This window comes from Papaver somniferum, unplaced genomic scaffold, assembly GCF_003573695.1.
Source record: "Papaver somniferum cultivar HN1 unplaced genomic scaffold, ASM357369v1 unplaced-scaffold_15, whole genome shotgun sequence".
Taxonomy (NCBI): Eukaryota; Viridiplantae; Streptophyta; class Magnoliopsida; order Ranunculales; family Papaveraceae; genus Papaver; species Papaver somniferum.
Window position 1 is genome coordinate 1,169,284 of NW_020624376.1, and position 27,446 is coordinate 1,196,729.

Consider the following 27,446-nt stretch of genomic DNA (forward strand, 5'->3'; position numbering starts at 1 on the left):
TTCGCCAGATTATGTTTATATGCAAAAAAACGATTATAACATGTTTGTTCCTTGGTATAACATGGTGTAGGATTTACACTTGTGTTGCGCTTTCTTCCTCTTGCCACCATTGTTCCTTTCGGAGGCTTTGGTGTTGCTTTTTGTCTTCTTTCAGAGCGCTAGGTTTATGTTTTGTTTTTTTCTTTTTTGTTATGTATGGTTGTTTTTTCTTTTCTTTTTAAAAAACTAGTGACAAAACCCCTAGGTGAACAAACTAGTGATAAGAAAAAACCGGTCATATTATTTCTATCAAATAAAAACCGTTTGAAATAAATCTGGGACAAAAACCCCAAGCCAAATAATAATGTGTAAATTTAGTTTTTGTTACTTTAAAAAAGACAAACATCCCCTTGGCCTTTTCTTCTTCTTCTTCTCTGATTTCTTTTTTATTCTTTCTTCCGTCTCCTTCTCCCACCACCATCATCACCAGCAGCAACAATGGATCTCCACGAAGACCAAAAATAATTTTATTCTCCCCCGACACACCACTACACGTCCGTATCTCACCACTACCACCACCCTCCTCCGCCTCCTTCAATTCTTTCACCACCAACATCATTTCCACCACCGTAAATATCACCTCCCCCAACTCCTCGCCAAGAATAGAATAGAAAAATTCCATCATCGAACCCACGAACACCAGTATATCACCACTACTTAACCCACGATAGGGTTTTTCATACCTTTTATTCTGTATATATATACTGATGTGAATCTTCATCGTTTCTACATGAAATCTGTACAAGGTATACTTCTTTTCTAATCTATTGTAACACATAATAATTTCTATGATTCAATTTGTTATCAAGCAAATCTGATTTGGGTTTTTTACAATTTCTATGAATATATTTGTTATCAAGCAAATCTGATTTGGGTTTTTTTACAATTTCTATGATTCAATTTGTTATCAAGCAAATCTGATTGGGATTTTTTTTTTTTTTACAGAGGGTTTGATACGAATCAATTGCAAGTTGCTGGTACCATCTTCATCCTCTTTCTTTTCCTTATCATCTTTGTTTATGCATGAACATTTATCATTCTTCTTATTATTGTGTATGTTGTCTTTTGATTTTTTTCAATTGCATGTTACTGATATCATCTTCATAGTTTGATGATTTAGGTTGTCTTTTGATAGTGATTGTTAAATTTGTAATGAACATCTGTTGATAGTGGTTGTTAATTCTATAACGAACATCTAATAGATCCAAGTTAGAATAATATACCCAATTTGGGAAAGAAACTTTTATATTTGATTGAATAAGTAAGTGAGCAAGACTAGCTTGTGTTTTTGTTTTCATTAATTCATTATTCTCATGAAAAGCTTTGTTTGAGTAATTATTAGCTCTCTGCCCAAGTTTTCAAGGTTATAGAATCCAGTAATGAGACCATATTGTGTTGCGTGGCCATTATTAACTTTCATGAAGAGTTTGTTTAGCAATAGCTTACATAGTCGGTTAATTATAGAGTATGGGGAGTGATCAATCATCCAACCCCCAAACTGGAAGGACAACTTGGACTCCTCCCATGGATCGAATGTTCATGGGTCTAATGGCAGACCAAGTACATGAAGGACAACTACTTGATGGTCAGTTCAGCAAACATGCTTGGACGCACATTGTCGATAATTTCATGCAGAGTTTTGGTTCTTCTTTTACCAAGGATTTGTTGAAAAACCGTATGAAAACTTTGAAGAAAAACTATGTTGTTGTAAGTACTCTTAGAGGTCAAATTGGATTTGGATGGGACCAGTCGCGAGAAGTTGTGGTTGCTGATGATGTTGTATGGGATGAATATATCAAGGTGTGTTATGTTATTCTGTAACAATTGAATGAATTTGGATTTTTCGTTTTGTATTGATGAGATGTGGTGTATTTCTTTCAACTGAGGAGTCTAGTATGCTAATAAGACAATTCAATAATTTCAATTGCAGAAGCATCCTGATGTCAAATGCTGGAGGACAAAGTCGCTTCCACACTTTGATGATTTAGCTGATATATTTGGGGATAATCGGGCCAATGGAAGGTATAGGCGCTGTTGGAATGACAACACTGTGCACGATGATGATGACCAGCATGACAGGGATCATGAAAATTTAGAAAACACGCAATCTCCAGACCGTTTTACAAACGGTACTCAAGAACAAAGTGAGAATTCATATGCATATAAAGATAAGGTTGAGGACTTGCATACATCTGATACTCAAAAAAGGGCTCGAGCTTCAATAGGTCCAAATTCACGTTCTTTTTGAAAGACCAAAAAGAGTACTGGATAATGGTAGATGCAATTCATGTAACGGCAGCGGCTGTGAACAATGTTGCAACCAAGAAATAAGAAAACAAAAATTCATCATCTTTAGAGGGAAGTTTAGTGTCTGCACTCGAGGATGTACCAAATTTGGATGATGATACTTCCGTGCAGGCGCTAGATTTATTGGAAGATGAAAATAAAGATTATATATGTCCTGTCATATAATTTTGAGGTGGTTCTTATTCAGTAATCATCAATTTACCGCTATTCTCATGGAAACTTGGTGTTTATTTCTTCAATTTCTGCAGATATGTCGGCAAAATTCTCACAAACTTTACAAATCAGTGATCTCAATGATTATATCGCACCATCACAAGCTTGCATAGTCTCTCTAAATGGGACTACGACTGCTAAGAAGCAGGAGACATCCAAGGTGGTGGTGACTTTAGTTTCAATAAGAATTTTATTGATTTCTAATTGTTATATCAAATGATTTTTTTGACTAATTCTTGTTTTTTTTTTACAGAACCAAGTGGTGATTGCACCTTCTGTCAAACAATTGGACATGAAACCAGTTAAAATTTCATTGAAGGACTGCTTGGAGTGCAAGTACGATGTCTATTTTATCCGTATAGCTTGTTTTTTTTTTGTTTTAGTCATTTGTGTATAGTCAGTAACATATGAATTGGTATGAAGTAAAGCAAATAGGCTAAGCATCATGGGCATGGGTACACAATTTACACTCACGATGGAGTGATGGGAAATAGCTAGTTACTTACTTAGAGTAATCCCGAAATAAAGAAAAATATAGAAAGATAATCTTATTATGTTAACCTAGGAGAGAGTGGTTCCACGAAGAAAGAGTTGTGTTTATGTCTCCTTTAGTTATAATTAGCTCGTTAATTGCTAGACTTTGGTCGTAAAGAAGGAACATTTTTATTTTTGAAAGACATGGTGGAAGGTTGGTTGTTCTTGTTGGTGAATGAGTATGTTGCACCAGTCTAAGGAACAAAGTCATGTTCATGTTTAATATTTAATTATGATGATTTAGGAGCTAAATATGTAACATATTGATTTTTGATGTAGCATAGAGCATGGATCTGTGTTGCTGTGTTGTTGCTGTCTTGGCTAGGGCTACAAGGATGTGAAGAAGATGGTCAATGAAGCAGATGGTGCTGCTGTGGATAGACGGAGGATGAAAGTAGAGCTGAGTTATAGCAGATGATGCTGTAAACTAGAGAAGAAATGAAGCTTAAATGAAGTGCAGCTACTGATGAATTCTGATGAAACCAATTATGGTTTCATCTTATTTACGATGAAACCATAATCGGTTTCATCGTATTTATGCTGGAACCAAAATAGGTTTCATCATTTTTTGTTGGAACCCTTTTTGGTTTCATCATTTTTTACTGTTGTTTATTTGGTTTCGTTTGCCATATGAACATTATACTTGTACCTTACTTTCTTACATACAGTTATTGGTAGTTGCACTTACCATCAAGATGTTTCTTTTATGGATGAACTAGCACAGACTTACAGTTGAAACTTCATTTAAACATGGTTCCTATATCACACATGAGTTTAAATCTCTTTTAAGTTTGGTTTGAAATCGAACACACAACTAAATCAATTCGACAAGAAAAAATGAATTCAATGGTTGAAACCATTCATAAGCAATTGAAATCTCTTAGAAAATATTATAAGCATTTTGACAGGAAATATATAATGTTGCAAAATGCTATCACAACTTTCTAACAAGTATTACAACTAGTTGATAGTTACACCAATGTTTTCATTGATCAGCTTTTTCCATCAGGATTTTGAATGCCAACTTTGCTCTCATGTTTCCCATCTTTTATGATATCCCCTCTTCAGAAACTTCATTTTCCATTGAACAGGCTCTTCATGCAATAGCTGAAATGAACTCCAAAATTTCACCTGAAATTACAAACAAATATTTCAAGCACTCGAAAAAGAAATTGATTCACAAATTACAAACACACATAGTTGATTTTAGCATTTCAAAATCAACATAATTGGATTTTAACTTATCTTTTTTGCTCACAACATGTATAGATTTTAGAATTTGTATGTTTCTGGTTGATTAATTGTGTCATCGATCTCTTAAACGTGGTACTCAAACCGAATCTGGAAATGGTGAAACCAAATCTGGTTACATCACATAAACTTTAAGTAAAAAAATCAACATAAATTGATTCCAAGCATATATAAACCATAATTAAAAATGATGAAACCAAATTTGATGCATCAAAGAAACCAATTAGTAAAAACATCAACAAATTTGGTTCCAACTATAAGTAAACCATAAATGAAAATGATGAAACCATAATTGGTTCCATCAAAGACACTGAAATAAATAAATAAATAACGCCAACAGATTTAGTTCCAACCATAAGTGAAAATGATGAAACCAAATTTATTTACATCAAACAACCATTAAGTAAACACACCATCATAATTGGTTTCAAGCATATGTAAACCATAAACAGAAACGGTGAAACCAAATCCGGTTACATCAAACAAGCATTAAGTAAACACACCAATAAAAAATTGGTTTCAAGCATATGTAAACCATAAACAGAAATGGTAAAACCAAATCTGGTTACATTAAACAAAAGTTAAGTAAACACACCAACAAAAAATTGGTTTCAAGTATATGTAAACCAAGGTAGAAATGGTGAAACAAAATATGGTTTCATCATACAAACATCAAATAAACACACCAATAGAAATTTTAAAATTGAACCGTGAATAATAAAATGAAAACAAATGAAACCTAAACCTAATTAATAGCTACAAACACATGAAAACATATAAAAATTCACTGATGAAACCAAACCTAAACCTAATTGCAAAAATTATTGATGAAACCAAACCTAAACCTAATTATCAAAATCACTGATGAAACCAAACCAAAAATCATTGATTCATGTTGATTTCACCAAAAAAAAGAATAACACCATCAACACAGTTTTGAATTGACAAATGACAAATACGACGAAATTTACTTCACAAAAAAATAGTGCATACAAAATTAGTTGATATGGTTCTTACCTTTTGGAATATTTTCTTCGATTTACTGTTTGGATTTGTTCCACTGCTTTGTTTAATTTTTCATCTTTCTTTTTCTTTTGTTGAGTTTGTTTCTTCACCATCTTGTGTTTTGAGACGATTTAGGTCAGAAATTAGGTTTAGAAATGATTCGATTCATAATTATGTTTCACTAGTTGAAGTAAACAAGAATTGAAAAAGAGAAAATCAAAAATCGGTGATGATTTTCACAGATCTGAGAGTTTTTGTATTTTTAGGGAAGGGAGTTTAATGGGGTTTTTTTTGTTGGTCGTTTTCGGGTTTACGAATGAAGATACAGTGGGTGGTTTATTCTTTAGTTATTTTGGGCTGAATTAGGGGAAGGGCAGTTTAGACTGTTTAGATTATGTCGGGTTTTTGTATTACTTTTATTTGGATGGGTTTTATGTGGATGGAGAGTGACACCTTTGGGGTTATAACTCGCGGACCGTTCTTTTTATGTATGGAAGGAAAACTTATTACGTATGGAAGGAGAACATGTTTAGTATAGAAATATTTGAAGACAGGAGGCATCGATGTATTATTGGTCCCTAATATTTGTAGCATTTTTTCATTGGCGGAAACTTAGTCTTTTGGGGACAAAACTTTTTCATATATCTTTGTATTTTGTCCGGCGACTTGTGATTGGTCGAAATAGGCTTAAAGTGGGGCAAGAAGCTACGAGAATCGAGAGAATTCTACACTTTTAACCACAGCCAGGGAAAAACTGTTGAAATTATAGAGATAATATGAAAATTTCGGTGGACTAAATGTTGAAATTTGGTGGGCTAAACATAAAAAACAGAATGACAAAAAGAAAGGTGTTACATGGCCTACGGCCCATAGATGTGAGGCCCATCTAGAAAGCTAGGGTTTTCCCTATGGTTGTATATAAAGCCTCACTATGCTATGTAATATTGATGTATTTATCAATAAGATCTCTCTTCCTTTTTCTTCTATTCATTGTCTTCTCCTGATTTCCCCTTAAACACGATATCAGCAGGACTCGATCGACTGTGCAAATTATTTTTAATCGTTCGAGAAATGTGATGGATTACCTCTTGAAGATTAGCGTGGTTCTTATCTTATTGTTATAATATTATGGATGCGTTACCAGGTATTTCTTTTTAAACATAGAGATTTCACGAATATATGATTGTCAAGCATAGTGATTTCACCGTTAGATTTTCACGAAATTTGAATATGTTCAACCCAATTAGGTATTACATACTTGGTACAAATTTCAATTAAATCGGAATATGATGCAATCTCCAACCTTTTAATGAAACTGTCTATGTTTAGAAAAACCTTAGTTATAACAACATAATAAAAGTTAATTATTAAGAATTCCAACCATTGGATTATGCTGTATTTTTGGTACATGTTATATATGTTTCTTTATGATAGACTGTATAAATTTCATAAACATCCAACCATGGGAAGTACTCAAAAGTACGTGATATGTCCATATGTGTCCACATAAATGTGAATTGGAACAGTCATACATCGTCATGTATATATTTTTGTCTAGTCGTTGGATTACCTTGAAATTTTGTTATGGTTAGCGAAACATTTTGATGAATCCTCTGTAGAAATTTCATCATCGTCGGATATGTTTGAAATTGGTTTTTGATCACCAAAGTTGGGTCATGAAATTTTCAATTTTAGGGTTAAGAATATATGTGGGCCTCTATTATCAATGGGCCTGAGTACTTCATATATAATGGACCATATATGTGCACTTTTGTTAACCATGAGTCCATGACCTAGTAAACCCTATGGACCGCGCCTTGACCAAACCATTTACCGTATTTTGACGAAACCAACTCTACTAAAATTTGACCTTTTGGACTCATAAGTACTTGAGCGCCATTTAGGAGCCTCTGATACAGAAGTCATTTGTGTCTACATCGGCTTTACAAAAGGTGATATGAGTCATAATTTTTTTTCCATTATTATCTTTTCAACTTCATTCATTATGCTAAAGTAACAGTAGATGCTAAAGTATGTTAACAAGAGATTCACGGTTTCCGATGTAAGTGGTTGAGAGGCATGTGCTCTTAAACAACAATGTTTACATTGGGATAAAGAAATTTTCTCAACATGAGGTTACTGTGCCAAGGATAAATATGGAAAGAACCTCGAAGAACAGAGGGTTAGACGTGTTAAATCTTACCAATATTGGTATACTAGAAGATGTGAAATAGTTGGAGGAAGGTCATACTGTAGACATCAAATTTAATGGAAAGAACAACTTTTCTGTACCAATAGACTTACTCAAATTTGATTATCCCATTCAATTGAACTAGATCCACTGTCTTTACTTATGGAATGAAAAGTATATCATTACCACGAGACAAAAATACTCTAAAACACTTGAGGTATAAGGATCATCATGTGCATTTCATCCACATGAATCGTAACACTCTAGAATAATTGAGATAAATACCCTTTTGTTACGTAATATCGTAACACTCTAATGTAATGGAGATAAATACCCTTTTGTTACGTAATATCGTAACACTCTAAAGAAATTGAGATAAATACCCTTTTGTTACGTAATAAGGCCACAACGCTTATTAAATCTCTCTGGAAAATATTTGGTGGCTAACTGATAGTGGTTTTTCCTTCCAATAACTTAAGGAATATACACTAGTTATTTAATTAATTCATTATAATTTAGTGTGACTACGATGATTGGATCATCGAGCGAAGCACTTCTCAAACTTTGTTTCCAAGAGGAAATAAAGATTAAAAGTCACAAAAGCTCTATATATACCGAGAGCTAATCACACCTTGTTAAATTCCAAAGAAACCCATGCAAGTGGATATCATATGGAAACTTACATTGATTAGATTGTAATTGATTGCATCTTTTGTTGTCTTTAATGAATATGGAAGGAAGCATATTCCTAGAGAAATTTATGAGTCAATTTGGTGAAATGTAAATCACTAATATTTAAATTATTGAATCCATATTGACCCCGACAATGAGATATTGTGTATTAACTCATACAGGCTTTGGCATAACCATAAAGCCATTTTGGTTGTGACATGATGATCGTTTTGAAATGACTCATACGTACATCACTTTATTGGAGTGAATAAGACAACGTGAAAAAGATTGGCAGAACGCAAAGTGACGGCATATCTCTCAATAAGTGTTTTCTAAATAACTAGATGCAAAACCCCCCTTCCCGTTATGCTTTTAAGTAAGAAAGCAATTCACTAATTTTACAAAGTCTTCAGTAAAACAGGATCGATACCAACCTAAGATGCAAATGTTAAACAATCCATATTACAAAGAAAACAAGGTGATATATTTAGAAAAATATCCATGCAGAATGCGGACCATTAAAGTGACTTATGGCTCTCGTGGATGTTTTGATATTTTGAACTAGTTATAGTTCCCAAGAAGTTTTGCATTTGAAAAACTACTAGCACATATTATACATGAAAGAGATCACCACCCCTTGTAAATGCTAGCTAATGCGCATAAAAAGGACTTGATGGTTATTCCATATTTAATAAGATATATGGAGAGTATCCTATACTTCATGGTCTCGCAAAGGATATCATCAAAGGTTACATATGATGTCTAAGGCATGGTTATGCGTACAAAACTACCTTTAACTGATTGGGGGATATGCAATATTAAACGCACCTTTACTTAAATTCGTTTTATAACCCAATATTAGTCAATATTTTTGCGTACCAGTTGGTAACTGGATATAAGCCTGACATTCGTGTTCTTTCGCATTTTTGGTTGCACTATATATGTGACATTACGAGTCTACATCGTACTATGATAGGTCACGAAAATGATTAAGTAGTTATGTTAGATATTTACTCCCAACAATTATCCGCGTGTCAAAACCTTTGGCGGGAGATCTCTTACCACTAGATTTATGGGTTGTTATTTTAATGAGATAGTCTTCCCGTCGTTAGCGGAGATAAGAAAAAAGTATTTTCTAAGGGAACAACAGGAATTGTCGTGGTTTGTTCCCACCGTGTCTCATATTGATTCTTGTACTCCACGAATGTAAATGTGAAGTGACATAGAATAATCGATTTCAGAAAGTGCACTGATATCGACAACGTGACAAGATCACACATACAAGCTGCAAATTGTTCTTGCAAGGTTAGAAATCCCCAGTATGGGGTAGACCATAGACTAAGGTGTTGCAACTACAGTTGGTGGAAGTGTAGTTAAGGTCGTGGCTCCACAAAGGAAGATGGAGAGACCACCAGGTTCGATCAATACTCAACTAGAAAGGAAGTAGATGAGTAAGGCACAACCTAATTTGTATCATTAATGAAATCATCTCCTTTTATTGACTCTGACTATGTCCATGAATCAATATTGGAGGATTCTCCGAAGTTTAATGGTTCCATAGAACAATTAAATCCTAAAGGATTATGAGAACACACACGAGTCGATGGAAAGATCGTGCGAGCATATTGATGATTATTTTTATATATATTTTCTGAAGGAAATAGAGCACGATGAGATAGAACCATGCTTATTATTGCTTAATGTCAACAAGAGTATACTTGGCCTACACAATCCAGGTAGAACTTGGTTCTTTGACAAATATACATGTATTTGGTGCGGTAATGCTAACCAACCAAGTGTAAAGCCTATGGGACATACATGATTATTTGTCATAAAACGCAGTGGGAAGAATGAAGTATCAAAGTATCAAGACTCGCCTTGTGGCGTGAGGTTTCTCACAAAACCCTGAAATTGTCCTCTTGTAATGAATGTTATCGCGTTCCGCTACTTAGTTAGCTTAGTAATTTCAAACGGACATGAAATGCACCATATGTATGTGGTTGTTAGGTATCTCTGAAAGAATCAAGAGATAAAAGACATTTACAAAAAGGCTTGATAACCTTTTGTTACCCAAATCAAGTGACTTTAGACCACAAAGTGTGTTTACAATTAGACTGGACGTTCACTTACGGATTGAAACAATCATGTGAATGTGGTATAACCGTTTAAGTCGTTATTTTATTTGGAGGGGATAGACAAGTAAGGTATTTTTCCTTGCGTATTCACAAGCAAGTTCCTGATTTGGAATTATAGATATCCATGTCGATGGTACATACATGATGGGAGCTCTTAATGTAATAAGAGATCCTAGAAGCTACTCTAAATCCAAATTTGATTTGAGAAACCTGGGGAAAACTCGATCGAAAATTGAGCTTGTGGTATATTATTCCACCAGTTTGGATAGGTCTAAAGTTGTCAGGAAATTTAACAAGGACATGCATCCTGCTAGCACTCCCATGGTTAGTCAAGGTTCAAAAGTAAGTAAATGACCAATTCGTATAAAGGAAGATGACGAAGATGTGTCGGGAGATTAATTTCCCTTATCTAAGTACAATAGACGCATTATTTTACTTATCATAGTGTACTCGACCAAATGTTACATTGTCAGTGAACTTGTTAGCTAGACATAGCTCAGCGCCAACACAACGTTATTGGAATGGTATAATGAATGTAATCATATACTTAAAAGTAACCATTGATATTAGTTTGCTTTATCCTTGTAAATACATAAGAAAAAAGGGAATGCTAAAAGAACTGCAATCTAAAGGTTGTTGATTATGAAGGAAAAATAATCTCTTCTCCAACGAAAGTAATCAGGGGGATTTATGGAAGACTATTTTCTAAGTCATTACCGATATTCAGTTTCGAAAAGTACATGACTAAAGGAATTGTCTTGAACAACTCTGAAAGTAATCATGGGGAGATGCCGAAATCATAGGGAGGATCCAGCACTACGGGAAAAATCATCATTGACGACACTGTATTAGCGTTGTAGTACCCCTACGACAACGCTATTTTATGCATTGTGCAGGTGGGGTATTGTAGAAAGTCCAAGCTTTTCTAAAATACTTGACTAAGAGTTGTAAAGGGTGATATGATTCATGATTCGACAATATTTTGGCTAAGTTGTGATTCTCTTTCGATTTTTTTTTGAAAGCCTAACACAACTCTTGATTGCGTTGTAGGACTATTTTACACAACAAAGGATGCGTATCGTAAAAATATGTAACACAACACTTGAATAAGTTGAAGGTCTATCTTAGACAACCTAGGATGTGTATAGTAGAAATATTTAACACAACACTTGTATAAGTTGAAGGAATATCTTAGACAACCTAGGATGTGTATTGTAGAAATATATAACAACTCTTATTACTATTATGAATAAGATTTGCACGGCGCTTGTTAGAGTTGTAGAACTATGTTGGACAACACCTAATTATGTCGTACAGACATTCTTTCACAACCATTGGTTTGTGTAGTTGAAATACGGAACACAACTCTTATTAGGAGTTGTGTGCATAAAACTATTTTGAAAAAAAGAATTTATAGCTGAAACCGAATTGCCGAAAGTATTTCACATTTATATTTTTATATTAACCTGCTAGTGTAACACATTTACATTCATTCAAGACCTGCCACTCCAATTGCATTACCTAGCCTCCACTATAAATGTGGCAGTAGCATACCCGTTCCAGTATGGTAGTCTGGGTTACACATCACCTTCAGTTGAGCTGCAAACATCAGCTTGTAATCACCGCAGTTACCTTGTAATCATCTTTAACAGCTTCATTCTCCCAATCCCTGCATCTTGAACTCAAACTCGAGCAACTAAGCACAAGCCATTTGCCACCAGCATCCTTTGTAGCTGCGAACAATTGAAGTATGCGTAGACGATAACAACATCATCCTTTATAGAAGAACCAAGATAAGCTTCCGCAATCTCGCACATTTTGATAAGAACCATAGATGATATTTCTTTAGCTGGAAATTTCTTCTCTTCCCCTTTGTATGTGATGATAATCATGGGTTTTTCACCTAGTCCAGCTACAACCTTGAAAGCCCATAGCTTCATATCATCTTGAACTGATGGATCTGAAACCCTTCTCCCAATCGAACGTTTCATATCTACAAATGTCAGGAACAAGAAAAAACTTGGTAAGAACGAAGAATCCATCCATTTACAGGTAAGAATCCTTCGGAATATTCTACGAAACCTTAAACAAACCCTATTCTGCATATTGTATGCAAACCATGCTCCGAGATCGAAACCTGGCCGCGAGTTGACTACTCTAAGTCGGAAACTTGGTAAGAACGATGAATCCATCCATTTACAGGAAAGATTCCTTCGGAATATTCTACGAAACCTTAAACAAACCATATTTCTGCATATTGTATGCAAACCGGGATCCGAGATCAAAACCCGGACGCGAGTTGACTACTCTAAGTCAGAAACTTGGTAATAACGATGAATCCATCCATTTACAGGTAAGATTCCTTCGGAATATTCTACGAAACCTTAAACAAACCCTATTTCTGCATATTGTATGCAAACCAGGCTCCGAGATCGAAACCTGGCCGCGAGTTGACCACTCTAAGTCAGAAACTTGGTAGGAACGATGAATCCATCCATTTACAGGTAAGATTCCTTCGGAATATTCTACGAAACCTTAAACAAATCTTATTTCTGCATATTGTATGCAATCCATGCTATGAGATCGAAACATGGCTGCGAGTTGACTACTCCAAGTCAGAAACTTGGTAAGAATGATGAATCAAATCCATTTACAGGTAAGATTCCTTCGGAATATTATACAAAACCTTAAACAAACTTTATTTCTGCATATTGTATGCAAACCAGGCTCTGAGATCGAAACCTGGCTGCGAGTTGACTACTCCAAGTCAGAAACTTGGTAAGAACGATGAATCCAATCCATTTACAGGTAAGATTCCTTCGGAATATTATACAAAACCTTAAACAAACCCTATTTATGCATATTGTATGCAAACCAGGCCCCGAGATCAAAACCTGGCCGCGATTTGACTACTCTTAATCAGAAACTTGGTAAGAACGATGAATCCATCCATTTACAGGTAAGATTCATTTGGAGTATTCCCCGAAACCGTAAAAAAACACTATTCTTGCATATTATATGCATACCCTGGTCCCGAGATCGTAACCTGGCCGTGAGTGGACTACTATAAGTCGGAAACTTCGTAAGAACGATGCATCCATCCATTTATAGGTAATATTTATTTGGAGTATTCCCTGAAACCGTAAACAAACCCTATTATGGCTCTGAGATCGTAACCCTATTACAGGCATATTGTACACATACCATGGCTCTGAGATCGTAACCTGGCCGTAAGTTGACTATTATAAGTCGGAAACTTCGTAAGAACGATGAATCCATCCATTTACAGGTAAGATTCCTCCGGAATATTTCCCGAAACCTTAAACAAGCCCTATTTCTGCATATTGTATGCAAACTAGGCTCCGAGATCAAAACCTGGCCGCGAGTTGATTACTCTAAATCAGAAACTTGGTAAGAACGATGAATCCATCCATTTACAGGTAAGATTCCTTCGGAATATTCTATGAAACCTTAAAGAAACCTTATTTCTGCATATTTTATGCAAACCAGGCTCCGAGATCGAAACCTGGCCGCGAGTTGACTACCCTAAGTCAGAAACTTGGTAAGAACGATGAATCCATCCATTTACAGGTAAGATTCCTTCGGAATATTCTACGAAACCTTAGACAAGCCTTATTTCTGCATATTTTATGCAAACCAGGCTTTGAGATCAAAACCTGGCTGCGATGTGACTACTCTAAGTCAGAAACTTGGTAAGAACGATAAATCCAATCCATTTACAGGTAAGATTCCTTCGGAATATTATACAAAACCTTAAACAAACCCTATTTCTGCATATTGTATGCAAACCAGGCCCCGAGATCGAAACCTGGCCGCGATTTGACTACTCTTAGTCAGAAAATTGGTAAGAACGATGAATCCATCCATTTACAGGTAAGATTCATTTGGAGTATTCCCCGTAACCGTATACAAGCCCTATTCTGGCATATTATATGCATACCCTAAACCCGAGATCGTAACCTGGCCGTGAGTGGACTACTATAAGTCGGAAACTTCGTAAGAATGATGCATCCATCCATTTACAGGTAAGATTCATTTGGAGTATTCCCCGAAACCGTAAACAAACCCTATTATGGCATATTGTACGCATACCATGGCTCTGAGATCGTAACCTGCCTGTGAGTGGACCATTATAAGTCGGAAACTTCATAAGAACGATGAATCCATCCATTTACAGGTAATATTCCTCCGGAATATTTCCCGAAACCTTAAACAAACCTATTCTGGCATATTTTATGCATACCCTGGCTCCGAGATTGAAGCCTGGCCAGGAGCGGACTACTATATAAGTATGACAGTTCGCAAAAACGATGAATCCAACCATTCACGGGTAAGATTCCATAGGTATATTCTCAGAAACCTTAAACACAGACAAATTCATCAACTTCGAGAAAGAAAATGCCTCCGAGATCGAAACCTAGTCAGGAGCGGACTAGTATATAAGTCTGAAAGTTCGCAAAAATGATGAATCCAACCATTTACTGGTAAGATTCCATGAGAATATTCTCGATAACTTCGAACTTCCGGGTTCATGATTTCGGTCCTGGAAAAGTTTTCGGATATTTATACCCAATCTCAATAACCCTTAGTTAGTGATTTAACCCAATTCTTTTTTTTTTTTGCAGAAGTGAGAAATTTTTTGCATAACCGGGTAAAATTTTTTTTTTTCTGAAGTGAGAATTTTTTTTGCAAAACCTCATTTCTTCCAACGTTCTATATTCTTACTTCAGCAACACTTATAAATGTTGTTATACATTTTTATTAAAAAAAAAGCCAAAACTTGTGAACGATAAGGATGGTTGATGAGCTAGACTTCCGTTCAGTAGATTCATGTTCGAATCTCCCCTCTAACCTCATTTTTTCCAACATTCTATATTTTTACTTCAACAACACTTATAAGTGTTGTTATACGTTTTTATTAAAAAAAACAAAACTTGTGAACTGTAAGGATGGTTGATGAGCTAGACTTCCATGCATTAGGTTCATGTTCGAATCTTCCCTCTAACACTATTTTTCATCATCATATTCTGGCGTTCTTCAACAACTCTAGTGAAAATTATGATAGCCTTAGTCACTACCTTTATGGAACAGAGTTGTTATAGCTAAATGTCGTCACAACTCTTTTGCTTAAGGAGTTGTCGTCGGTTTTCTTAGCGCAACCCCTTGTTTCCTAAGGATTGGCAGTGATGATATACGACAACTCTTCCTTTGAAACCAGTTGTAAAACATAGGAATTTCTATGATGTTTAGCGAAGAGTTGTAAATCTCCAGTTGTAGATGTATATTTTTCCTGTAGTGCAGGTATATGTTGTCGACATATTTTACTTCGAAATGTGTTGTACTCTTTTCCTTCATCGAGGTTATTGTTTCTCACAGGGTTTTGTTACTCGACAAGGTTTTTAATGAGACAACAACAAACACCGGGAAGTAATTTCCCAACAAAGGTTATTGTTTCTCACGAGGATTTTATACCTTAGGAGTTGTGAGGCCACTAGTCAACTTCAACGGACCAAAGTGATCATCTGCAACAGATCACCTTTACTTGCATCTGTCACATTGTACTCTTTTCCCTTCGTCAAGGTTTTGTCCCACTGGGTTTTCCTTGTCAAGGTTTTAATGAGGCAACATATTCGAGTCCAGCTATGTTCTAAGTTTGCTTAATATTGTTCTCTTTCTATTAGTTCATGTTTAGTCCCTCTGGGTTTTTTCTGACGAAGTTTTAACGAGGCAATTAACTTAGGCTAGTCGGTCCTTGAAGATAGTATTGCATGTGATGAACTACATGTAAAGTACGAGATCACATGTGAAAAGTTGTACCAAGGTTTTTTCCCACTGGGTTTTTCCTTCTCAAAGTTTTAATGAAGCAATTGACTTTGAAGATCTATACACTAGTCATCAAGGAGAGAAGTACATTTGAATATCTACATTCGAAGTATTATATGTGAAGCACTACATACGAAGTTCTATTGGATTGCATAAGAGGGAGTGTTACAGGGCCTACGGACCATAGATATGCGACTCATCTAGATAGTTAAGGTTTACCTATGGTTGTATATACATCCTCACTATGGTATATAATACTGATGTATCTATCAATAAGATCTCTCTTCCCTTTTCTTTTATTCTTTGTCTTCTCCTAATTTCCCCTTAAACAAAAAGGCTTCTATGCAGTTTTTTAGATTTTAGGGGGCGGTCCGCCCTTCCGGGCTCAAGGGTTAGATTCACATCATGAGAAGGTTAATTAGTACTTACATCCTTCGAAACCCGTAACGGGAAAGCTAGGACCTAGTTAGGCAAGAATGCAGTTGGACTAGGTATGGACAGGCCCAAGCCCGTATCATAAAACCTAAAAGAAGAGAAAAATGATCATCGAGCATAATTACCTTTCCAATACTTGTCGCATTTGTCTAGATTTTTTTCAATAACATAGAAAACAAAATGATCGTCGTTTTTGGTATGCCACCACAAGGATGGAAGTGTCCCGTTCTTTTTTTTTTCCTTCCTTTTTTTTGGTGGAAATCACATTTCAATTCATTCAAACCAAAATGATGATTACATGATTGCTTACAAGATTATGAAAAACACAAAAATACAAGTTAATCAAAACCCAAATACAAATAACGACAACAATTGCAAGTACATTGCAAAGAGAAAGAGCCATGAACCGCAAAGACATCCAATTTTTGTAGATGTAGTAGTGATGAATGATGGTGTGAACCGGAATCAACTCGGAACATTTAAAATTATTATCATCTTCAATAAGAGATGGTCCAAAGTAAATAGAGTATCTTTCCCAAAATCTTGTAAATCCAAACGAATCTGTGTGCCCTAAATCCCTCTTGTTGAAGATGAATCCAAATCGACACAATGGATGTATGTTGGGGATAAAGAGGCATCTCTAATGTGTGTGATGGTTCACATAAGACATAACCGTTTCCATTGGACACCATGGATGTCTATTGGAAATGAAGAGGTACCTCTAATAGGTTTGAGTTCTTTATAAGTAGTAATGATTGATTCTCATTCGTGTATGAGAAAGAAAAATGTCTTCTTTTTTGTCTTTCTTTTAAGAATCATCAGAATCCTATAATTGTGCGTTCTTGATCGGGTTAAGGGATACAAACCTTGAATCCAATTACGTTGGCATGGTGCTTCATTGTATCATGACGACAATATTTCGTATTTTAGAAAGAAACACTTCCATTTTAGGCCTGCTTTTAAAAGCTGCTCAACACTAGCTTTTAAAAGCTGGAAAGCAGAAGCTTTGGACCCACATAATTTTATTTATTAATTATTTATTTGAATCTTGTTATTTTATTACAAAGAAAAGTTTTACCCCAGAATATTGTACGCTTATCATTATATCTCTAAATTCTATTTTGTTCCTATGTTTCTCATTTTTTTCTTTTAAAATAATAAATAATAATTACAATAATAGTCTTTATTTATTTATTATTTTACATTAATTAATCATAATTATTATAATAATAATTTGTTTGAAGCAAATCATAACCATAAAATTATTTATTAAATGATAAAAATAATTTACTAATTAGTATTATTACTAAAAATACTAATAAATAATGGAATACAGCAGTAATAAATCATACAAAGCTTTTGGTTGGTAACCTAGCGACAAGATGGGCTCCAACACCCCTCTGAATAGCAACGCCTAATTTATAAAAAATGAAACTACCTACACCACTACTAGCGTCATTGCTAAATAAACAATTCTTTAAAAACGCTTAAAAAAAAACCATAGTATCCTCACCAAGTTCCCCTAAGGTAGAGAAAGCTAAAACACCCAAACCATATCCATGTGCAGCACACTTGTCGGAGTATTTGGCAAGTTTACGTAAAACCGCACCAGAAATTTCCTTGCGAGAGACAAAAGAACGAACACCATCACCAGTGAATGGAGAGACACCTGTAACATCCATACACACATCTTTGATTCTTTCCCACTTTCTCAGTTAAGAACAAGGATATCAGCGGGCTTAAGGTCTCTACCATTATCCGTCCGAAGACCAAGAGAAACCTCCTTGGGTGCAGGCACATTGGCTTTGTAACAAATGTCAAAGACAACATCACGGACAACATCATGACGAAACTTATAGCCAATATCGTTGGCACAGTGAAGCGCATGATCTCCAAAAACGTCCATAGATTTGTTGCAACTTGGGCATAAGCTATCTTAAACAAACAGAGGAATACCAAGGCGATAACAAAGCAAAACTCTAAATTGTCTAGGTCTGAGGCATTGATTAAGCCCACTAATGGGTACCGCAAAAATATAATCTTGTGCATGTTTGATACGGTTACATTTCCAAAGGACGGAGTCTCTTACATACATGTGAAATTGGTATGGGATTTGCTTCTTAACTGCATCAAAATAAACCACTGCCATAAAAAATAATTATAAAATAATAAAATAAAGTATTACTTATAAATACCAATTTACCAAACATTATTTATGGTTTGTTAATGACGTCACAACGTTTTTTAAATTATAGTTTACCAAACATCATGCCGCTTTATTTTTACAATACAACACAATAACGTACGACACAACACAGTAAAAAAGCACTTTTCTTAAACTCACAACAATACCAAACTCGCCTATAGTAGGGTTCATACAACTTAGGCGGAAATACATTTCTATTTTTCAGTCGATATCATATCTTGTATTGATGAGTAAAGGTTTTTTTTTTTTTTTTTGATTCCAAACAACGATTTTATATTCATAACTTAAAGTTGAGTACATAACTTAAAATGACAGACTTGTTGATCATCCATGATTGCAGCCTGAAATTTGTCTGGGATGTTATCAAAATAAACAAAAGATTGTCTGTCAGGTCTAGAGATATTAGCTATTACATGAGCTGCATTATTTGTAGTTCTCTTAACATGGTTCAGTGATAGATAAGTAGCAGAAGATAACATATGCCTTATTTCATCTACAAGTCATTCGTTCATCCACTGAACAGAAGGATTGGCCATCTTGATAAAGTTAACTACATTTTGACAGTCACTTTCTAAGATCCCTTTGCTGATGCCACAATCTTTGGCCCACATGATAGCTTCTTTCATGGCCAGACATTCAGATTGCTCCGGATTTATTCCTCCATTGAAATATTTGCCTCTGATGCCTCTGCAGTGCCCTGTTGAATCACGTAAAATCAAACCAATTCCAAAAGAATGAGTATTATGATCAAAAGAAGCATCCAAATTAATTTTTAATTGATTGAGCGGTGGTGGTGACCAAGTTTTTTGAGGGTTTTGTATCGGGTTCTGAATTACTGAAACACATTGCTTTACCATATTATTAATTGAATACACTGTGTAAAGAAAATTATGGTTTTTATTCTCAAAGACTTTTGCACATCTATTTTTCCAAAGTGCACATGCAGTAGCCATTAGTGTTAGGATCCAGGTTTCTCTTTTTTGTTGATTTAGTGAAGGACTAGAGTCACTCTGAAACCAACTATCTATCTAATCATAAACTTGTATTTGTAGCCTTTGAATGCTTTCTACATTTATGTTCATGGCTAAACAAACCGATCTTGAGTGATCACAATCAATTAGGAGATGTTGTAAAGTTTTTGCACCTTGAAAACATCTAGGACATATCGTGTCTATAGTTGGGTTATAAGAATTTAATTTTTCCTTTGTAGGGACTATTCCTCTTAGGCATTTCCAGATGAACAATTTGACTTTATAAGGTGCATTTGTTTTCCAAATCTTCTTCCAATTAATTGAAGCTAGAGGTATGTTATTTTGGTAACCCTGAGTTAAAGCTTTCTATGTAGTTTTTACTGAGAATTCACCCGTTCTTCTTGGTACACATATGAGCTTATCTGTTCCTTGTTCTACCAGTTGCACACTCAGAATTAGCTATGTTATCCCATCTGGAAACAAGGCCCAAATTAATTGCTCATTCCATCTTCTAGGATTTTCTAGTATTAGGTCAGAGACATATACTATCCTAGAAGGTTCCTGAAATGAATCTCTTGGTGTTGGAGGTGAGTTTAATCCTATCACCCATTTATCAAACCACGCTAGTATTTTTTGACCATTTCTGATATCCCATCTGTGAAACTTCTTTACAAACTGCAGACCTACTTCAATGCCCTTCCAAATCCAGGAATAGTTATTCGTAGAATCTTGAAGATGCAGAAAACTACAGTATGGGGAATACTTAGATTTCATAATCTTCACCTAGTCATTGTCTTCCTCAGTACATAATCTCCAGGCTAGTTTAATGATTAGGGCTAAGTTGGATTTCTCTAAGTTCCTAAAAGCTAATCCTCCTTCCTTTAGAAACACATAAAGAGTTCCATGCCGCTACATTGAGTCCTCTATTTGATTTATGTCCCCACCAGAATCTCCTTTCTGCTGAGTCTAGTTGCTTAATGAGATTTTTCGGTAGTTTAATAAAGTTGCTCATGTAGTGAGAAGGAATAGAGTTCAGTACTGACTTAACCAAAGTTGATCATGCAGCTTGGTTTAAAGTTTTAGAGCACCAACCCTGAAACCTATTTTCATAAGCATCTTTAATTGAGCTTAAAGATTGACATTTAGACTTTCCTAGAAGAATGGGTATACCTAAGTATTTATCTGAAGCACGGAGTTGTTTAACACCTAGTTGATCCCGAATATATAGCTTTGCTTCCTGAGATAGGTCGCCTGTGATGTAAGCTGATGACTTTGAGAAGTTAATCATCTGACCCGAGAGATTGCTGAAATTTTGGAGGCAAGTTTTAACTTGATTAATACTTCCTTGGTCATCTTAGAAAAACAATATACAATCATCTACAAAAAGAAGGTGATTTATTGATGTTGAGTTCTTTGCCACTCTAATTTCACATAGTTTATTCTTATCTTCTGCGTCTAAAAGTGATCTAGTAAGATACTCCATAGAGATAATAAATGGATAAGGGGACAGGGGGTCCCCTTGTCTAAGTCCTCTAGTTGGTGTATAAGGCTTACAAATTCCTACATTTAGACGTATTGACATAGTTGTTGTGGAAATACATTAATGGATAATAGATCGCCAATCTTGACAGAAACCCAAAGACAGAACTATATTATCAACAAATGACCATTTATTCTATCGAATGCCTTCGACATATCCAATTTGAGAGATACTAGTCCTCTGTTTTTCCTTGATTTCTTCATGGAATGTATCAACTCATGAGTCAATACAATATTATCATTTATGTATTTTTTTAAAACAAAAGCTTCCTGTGTTGGAGATATTATTTTATCCATGAGAGGCTTCATTCTTGTAACTATAAGCTTGGATATTATCTTATAAGTGATATTACACAAGCCAATAGGTCTATAATCATTTGGTGTCGAAGGATATCTAGTTTTAGAAATAAGACAGGTCATTGTGTGGTTAATAGAAGAGGGAATTATCTTGGTGTTGAATAATTGTTGTACTAACTGAGTTACATCTTTCCCAACAGCATCCCATTGTGTTAAGAAGAATCCATCCTGAAAGCCATCTGACCCTGGAGAGTTCCAACTAGGCATTGATTTAAGGACCCTTAAAATTTATTTTTCACCATGAGGAGATAGTAAGACCACATTGTCAGCTGGAGTGATAATTGGGGAAATAATATCGAACGAATCAGCTGTTGAAATAAGGTTAGTAGACTTGGCAATATAAGAAAAATATTAGTTAGAATAAATTCCAGCTCTTTCGGAGAACTATACCAGTAGCCATGTTCATCTCTTAAAGCTGAAATATGGTTTCTAGATTTCCTTCTATTTGCCAGAGTATGAAAATATGTTGTATTATTATTTGAGTCCTTCAACCAATTATCTCCAGATTTCTGATGCCAGAAGTCTGCTTCCACTTTCTTCCAATGATTTAACCTTTGTATAGTGAGATTAATCTTATAAGAGTTCTCATCACTGTATGGTTGAGATTGGAGGGTGGACAGTTGCTCTCTTAGGTGCCTTAAATGAAAATCTATGCGACCAAACTTCTCCATGTTCCATTTCGAGAGATTACGTCTAGCAGCACTAAGTTTCTGAGATATATTCCCATCAATTTTTGAGAAGTTCCCAAGCGTCTGCTATAACAACTGAACAATTTGGATCTTTCAACCAACACTTATAGAATTTCCACGCATTTCTAGGTCTAACCAATTCTTGCTCAGTACAAAGAAGTATTGGGAAATAATCTGAACCTAAAAAAGACAAATGTTTGACTCTGGAATCAGGAAAATCTCTAATCCAATTTGAGTTATGCAGTGCCAAATCTAGTCTTTCTCTCTTAGGACCTTGACCATTAATGCGACTAGTCCATGTATGATGAGAACCGGAATATTTCAAGTCCATTAGCCCAACACTATTGACTATATTACAAACCCAATTGTCCATAGAATTAACACTAGTAGAAGCATCTGAACTTGAGAGATGAATATTAAGATCACCTACAATAACCCACGCCTGAAAAACATTTTCACTCAGATCTTTAAGAAATTCCCATTGTTGTTTTTTGAGATAAAGATGTGCTGATCCATAAACACAAGAAAGAAGCCATTCTTGTTTTGATGAGTTTGAAGTGATAATAAGATGAATCATATTATCCTTACTACACACCATATCACAGGGAAAACCATCTTTCCAGAGCAATAATAAACCACCAGATAATCCTATAGAGCTAACAATGTGAGAATTAGGGTAATTAAACTTCTGAGAGTAAGCCTTTGCTTTGTCTAGACCCATTTTAGTTTGCATCAAAAAAATGATATCTGGGTTATGAGAATGAATAATATCTTGCAAGTGATCTCTAGTAGCTTTACCAGCTAGTCCTTGGACATTCCAGGACAAAATTTTAATTGTTATAATAGGGTTATTTATGAAAGAAGGAAGCTCAGGAATATAGAAATAAAATACCAAATAACTGAAAAGGAAACTAGAAACTTTGATGCAGGGTAGAAAACTAAATACAGGTAATTTAAGGTAGTAAAATGATGTAAAATAGGAATTTACCTGGCCATCAGTGCTTGAGGTGGTTGTTTTACATATTTTAGAGTGATTTTGCTCTGAAACTGTTCCATGAAATGAAGAGTATGAGTTATGCGATGGAGAATGATCATCCAGACTAACATGTTCATTACCAGATAAATCTACATTATGATTAGTAGAGTTATAACTGGAAAGATTATCCTCAATCTGGTTAACCAATTCCTGTAAAGGCCCCTTGAAAGCATTCTCTGTAGGAAATGAGTCTGGATCTATATTACTAGCGTTGAATTCATCGAAAGAGACATAAAACTCTCCTAAAGCCATATAGCATTTAAGTAATTCCATATTCGACCCGAACCCATTTTCCTGACCCATTGAAGCATTCAAAATCTGCAACTGTTGCTTCACGTTTTCATCAGACATATTCTCTAAAATATTATATCTTCCTAGATTCTGGTTCAAACTCTGATTGATGTTGTTAAAATTACTAGGACCACCATCTTCAAATCTGATTCTCTTTCCTTGTCTGTGGATCACTCTATCTTCCTAGATTCTGGTTCATACCTTGAGAGTTGCAGCCAACGACGGTAACTGGAGAAGAAGACGCCAAAGGAATATTTATAATATTGTTGTCTTTATCTTGTTCATTTAAACAGACTAAATCCTTAGAGACTTCTACATTAAATTGCACCAAGTTAAGATTTGTATTTTCTGCATGCATGCAAGCAGGATCAACTATAATCATTCTTCCTTCATCTCCTTGTGCAGCTTCAATCTGATTGTCTTCCTCCTTGTTTTGATCCACTTGCTCAACTGTTGCATGATGAGTACCAGCTCTAACTCTTGTATCAGGAAAAGTACAAGAAGGTGGATCCAGAATAGAGTTAGAGGATAGATATCCCCTCTGTTTTTGTAGAAGGTATGTAGGAATGATCTCGCAGTCACACTCCTTGTGATCTATGGTGTAGCAAAATCCACAAAGGTTGAAAGGCTGTTTTTCGTAGAACAACCTTATCCAGACCTCCTCCCCAGCTACGTTCTTCACCCAGAATCCTCTTCTAATTGGATTTCTAACATCTAAAAGAACTAAAGATTTTTGTACCTTTCCTTTTGGTACAATGCAGTCCGGAGGGTCAAGCTCTCTAACTTCTCCCATTGCTGATGCAACACTATCAACAATTTTAGGAATTACAAAACCAGGTTGCATGTCGTACAGACGTAACCACAAAAGCTTCTTAGGTAAATCAACCGAACTTTTTGGAATTTGAGGGTTACATGGTTCTAAAGCAAGCAAATCTCCTTCTAGAAACCAAGGTCTGAACTTGAGAACGATATCATATTCATCTTGCGTTTGAAACTTTGTGAGATAGCAATCATTCTCTTCCTTTTTGATAAAGATATCTTTGGATTTAGGCCATAGATTTTTGAGTTCTTTATCCAAATCACTGACTGAATACACTTTTGTATAATAGACTTTACCCAAGAAACTAAATTTGAATTGCATTGCTCTCTGTATCAGATCTTCTGTTGAGATTTATGGTTCCCTTAAAGCTCTCAACCTATCAGTTATCGATGTGCCTTCCATCTTTTGTTGGACTTGTGTCAACTCAGTGTCCATCTCAGAGCAACAAAAGAAAAAAGATAAATGTTGGGAGAAGAGAACGAGGAAGAAAAACCATATTAATAATTTGTTGCCGCTTCTTCTCTGGTTGAATGTCTTACACCTGGTGCTAAAGTTCTTACAAAACATTAACTTAAAAGGGTTAAATAAATGTCCGCTGCTTTGTCTTGAAATCCTAAAAAGAAGACATGAGTAGAGTAAATCCATTACATTAATTGCTGCATAGAGAGTATCAGATACAAATGTGATAATTGTATTAGGGCGTGCCATACAAACATCAAAAGTGGAGCCATCGAACCGATGAATATGCAGATTACTTGAGAGATTAGGCAAAACCACTCTAACTTCAAGCAACCTTCAAGCATCGAAGCCTGCACCTAGTGAACAAAGATGAGAAGATTCATTATAATCAGATAAAGAAGCATTAGTAAGATTAGGGAATTAGGTAAGATGACATGAAAACACAGATTTATTGGAACGAAGAAAGCAAAATCAATCTGTAAATTTAGTGAGTCATGCTGATTCTATCGCCGAGTCTATCGCCCAATCCGCAGAGCAACCTGTAACATTGTTTTATATGATGAGTAAAGGTATGATATTGGGAAAACTTGCCAACAAATGATTATCGGCCAAAACAATTTTTTTCCTTCCATTAACTAATGGTCCATCCATATTGAGCACACAAATTGTAAAAGTAGTAGCCATAAATCTGTTTGAGCACATAAGATTTTATGTTAAAAGGTCCTTACAAGATTTTATGTTGCTTGAACAGTAGTAGCCATAAATCTGTTTGAGCACACAAATTGTTTAGCAAAAGAAAGAAAAAATACACGTGCTTTTATTTTATGCCCTATAACCGAAACTATTCTTCGTCTCTATAGTTCCCCTAGTATAAGTATGTGGTATTGTTTTCAAATTTGCCACCACTACTTGTTACAAAGAGTCACACGATGGATCGATCCTAAGAATGGTCTCCATTTTCCCCCTAATTAACTACATCAGTTCCATGCTAGCTTTGCATTTCACGCATTCTTGAGATAATGCTTCATTAATGACCGCAGCATTTGAACTCGATGCAAGTTGCTTGATGTCTTGCATGCATGGTTCGTCTCCCGTCTTCGACTCCTATGGAGTTATAGGGTTTATTTTTCCCTTTTCGGTAGAGCTGATTTCGTGACTCACTCCGAGACTTGCCAACTTTTGGTATTATTGGTAACGATGGTCTATGATTTACTAAGAGGGAAGTTGAGGCTTCAACTCCCCTTAGAAGAGCTCGGCCTAATAAGGCAAGAATGAAAATTGGTCTAGTTTTGCTAAAGTCAGGCCCAAGCTAGTGTCTCTCAACTCCAGAAGGATTATTAACTAGCCTGATTAGTTTTTCGAATAACCGGATGCAAAATATTTTCACAAAATTGGTTAAAATGACCAAAATCAACAATTTCTGGGTGAAATGGACAGTTAGATTTTGATACTGTTTAAATGGACAAAAATATAAAAATAGACGTGCGCATTTTCAAATATTTTTTCTTATTTTTAATTTACACAGGATGTATCCAGTTTCATCCTTGCTATTTTTTTAAATTTAAGCTAGGATGAAACCAGTTTCATCCTTACTATTTTTATTTTTTTTTGGCCTTTTCACCCAGACTATTTTTACTCGTCCATTTGAACCGTGATTTAAAAATATTTGGACAAATAACCCATTTTCCGAAATATTTTATTTCAAACGAAACGGATTGACTTTTACTTTTGGAGAAGCAGAAAACTTTCTCCTTTCGGTATCCAAACACAGAATTATAATATGCTTTCATTGCTGATAATGCATTTGCACTGCTCTTGTAGAGATGGTATCCATAAATGATACATTCTACATAAGTGCACAAGTTGTTCTTGCATGGCCGTTAACCCAGAGCTTTTTTCTTCTCGAATGTAAAGAACAAGGGAGACTGAACAACCAATTGGTTATCAAAACCGTAACAGACACTGCCAATTAAGTTAGTTTACCCTAATACTGTTATAGAAAAAACATAAATCATTCCATCTAAAAGACACAGAATATGCCAAATACTGTTTTCTCTTTTCTCTATTTGACTTTGTAATTATCATTCATATGCACCCCCACTAGAATTATGCAGTCCTGTTTTCAACATTTGCCACCACTAATTGCTACAAAGACATGATGGATCAATGCCTCTACGAGTGGTCACCATTTGCCCTAACTACATCAGTTCACTGCCACGTAAAGAAGATGCAAGAATTAGAATGTTTTGTAGTGATGACAGCTTATGCACACAATCACAACTATTGAGAAAATTTCCCCATCACCATTATTTACAAGAACTCATTGTTAGATCTCATTCTCATCTCTTTTCTTTTTATGACCCAAACCTAAAAAGTTCAAAGAAAAAATGGAAAAGGATGAAAACATGGTGGGGGGGTTCACTCTTTTAGAGTCCCTTTGGACTTTTGTGTT

The 27,446-nt window shown here is 35.3% G+C and overlaps 1 long non-coding RNA gene across 1 annotated transcript; it reads right to left on the reverse strand.

The window, feature by feature from the left end:
- Positions 1–11,812: 11,812 nt before the first annotated feature.
- Positions 11,813–16,902, reverse strand: LOC113335675. Its single transcript, XR_003353446.1, has 3 exons — positions 16,892–16,902; positions 14,648–14,649; positions 11,813–11,873 (listed from the first exon to the last, which is right to left on the reverse strand). It is a non-coding gene; the product is annotated as an uncharacterized LOC113335675 (long non-coding RNA).
- Between the last annotated feature and the right edge of the window lie 10,544 nt (positions 16,903–27,446).